The following is a 2500-nucleotide window of genomic DNA, read 5'->3' as shown; positions in this document are numbered from 1 at the left end:
TGAGAAATTAACGATTTAAGTCCTTCTTAAATGAGGCCATTTACCCATAGAGGGTGCCAGGCCCGTATAACGTTAATGATTACTAGATGATGTTTCCAAAGAGTCGTGTTGCTTGATAGTGCAGCACTAAGTGGGTGGTAAACTCCATCTAAAACTAAATATAACCATGAGACCGATAGTAAACAAGTACCGTGAGGGAAAGTTGAAAAGAACTCTGAATAGAGAGTTAAACAGTACGTGAAACTGCTTAGAGGTTAAGCCCGATGAACCTGAATATCCGTTATGGAAAATTCATCATTAAAATTGTAATATTTAAACAATATTATGATAATAGTGTGCATTTTTTCCATATAAGGACATTGTAATCTATTAGCATACAAAATTTATCATAAAATATAACTTATAGTTTATTCAAATTAATTTGCTTGCATTTTAACACAGAATAAATGTTATTAATTTGATAAAGTGCTGATAGATTTATATGAATACAGTGCGTTAATTTTTCGGAATTATATAATGGCATAATTATCATTGATTTTTGTGTTTATTATATGCACTTGTATGATTAACAATGCGAAAGATTCAGGATACCTTCGGGACCCGTCTTGAAACACGGACCAAGGAGTCTAACATATGTGCAAGTTATTGGGATATAAACCTAATAGCGTAATTAACTTGACTAATAATGGGATTAGTTTTTTAACTATTTATAGCTAATTAACACAATCCCGGGGCGTTCTATATAGTTATGTATAATGATATTTATATTATTTATGCCTCTAACTGGAACGTACCTTGAGCATATATGCTGTGACCCGAAAGATGGTGAACTATACTTGATCAGGTTGAAGTCAGGGGAAACCCTGATGGAAGACCGAAACAGTTCTGACGTGCAAATCGATTGTCAGAATTGAGTATAGGGGCGAAAGACCAATCGAACCATCTAGTAGCTGGTTCCTTCCGAAGTTTCCCTCAGGATAGCTGGTGCATTTTAATGTTATATAAAATAATCTTATCTGGTAAAGCGAATGATTAGAGGCCTTAGGGTCGAAACGATCTTAACCTATTCTCAAACTTTAAATGGGTAAGAACCTTAACTTTCTTGATATGAAGTTCAAGGTTATGATATAATGTGCCCAGTGGGCCACTTTTGGTAAGCAGAACTGGCGCTGTGGGATGAACCAAACGTAATGTTACGGTGCCCAAATTAACAACTCATGCAGATACCATGAAAGGCGTTGGTTGCTTAAAACAGCAGGACGGTGATCATGGAAGTCGAAATCCGCTAAGGAGTGTGTAACAACTCACCTGCCGAAGCAACTAGCCCTTAAAATGGATGGCGCTTAAGTTGTATACCTATACATTACCGCTAAAGTAGATGATTTATATTACTTGTGATATAAATTTTGAAACTTTAGTGAGTAGGAAGGTACAATGGTATGCGTAGAAGTGTTTGGCGTAAGCCTGCATGGAGCTGCCATTGGTACAGATCTTGGTGGTAGTAGCAAATAATCGAATGAGACCTTGGAGGACTGAAGTGGAGAAGGGTTTCGTGTGAACAGTGGTTGATCACGAGTTAGTCGGTCCTAAGTTCAAGGCGAAAGCCGAAAATTTTCAAGTAAAACACAAATGCCATACAAATATAATTATATTATATAAATCAAGCTAATTAATATACTTGAATAATTTTGAACGAAAGGGAATACGGTTCCAATTCCGTAACCTGTTGAGTATCCGTTTGTTATTAAATATGGGCCTCGTGCTCATCCTGGCAACAGGAACGACCATAAAGAAGCCGTCGAGAGATATCGGAAGAGTTTTCTTTTCTGTTTTATAGCCGTACTACCATGGAAGTCTTTCGCAGAGAGATATGGTAGATGGGCTAGAAGAGCATGACATATACTGTTGTGTCGATATTTTCTCCTCGGACCTTGAAAATTTATGGTGGGGACACGCAAACTTCTCAACAGGCCGTACCAATATCCGCAGCTGGTCTCCAAGGTGAAGAGTCTCTAGTCGATAGAATAATGTAGGTAAGGGAAGTCGGCAAATTAGATCCGTAACTTCGGGATAAGGATTGGCTCTGAAGATTGAGATAGTCGGGCTTGATTGGGAAACAATAACATGGTTTATGTGCTCGTTCTGGGTAAATAGAGTGTCTGGCATTTATGTTGGTCACTTGTTCCCCGGATAGTTTAGTTACGTAGCCAATTGTGGAACTTTCTTGCTAAAATTTTTAAGAATACTAATTGGGTTAAACCAATTAGTTCTTATTAATTATAACGATTATCAATTAACAATCAATTCAGAACTGGCACGGACTTGGGGAATCCGACTGTCTAATTAAAACAAAGCATTGTGATGGCCCTAGCGGGTGTTGACACAATGTGATTTCTGCCCAGTGCTCTGAATGTCAAAGTGAAGAAATTCAAGTAAGCGCGGGTCAACGGCGGGAGTAACTATGACTCTCTTAAGGCAATGCGACCGCAAGACTTTCGTC

General features: G+C 38.1%; 1 pseudogene; it reads left to right on the top strand.

Moving 5' to 3' along the window:
* Window positions 1-2500, top strand: part of LOC119559084 — a pseudogene marked incomplete at its 3' end in the record, with an annotated part of 2677 nt that extends 177 nt beyond the window's left edge.

Source organism: Drosophila subpulchrella, unplaced genomic scaffold (genome assembly GCF_014743375.2).
Source record: "Drosophila subpulchrella strain 33 F10 #4 breed RU33 unplaced genomic scaffold, RU_Dsub_v1.1 Primary Assembly Seq165, whole genome shotgun sequence".
Classification (NCBI taxonomy): domain Eukaryota; kingdom Metazoa; phylum Arthropoda; class Insecta; order Diptera; family Drosophilidae; genus Drosophila; species Drosophila subpulchrella.
This window is presented reverse-complemented; position numbering and strand designations above follow the sequence as displayed.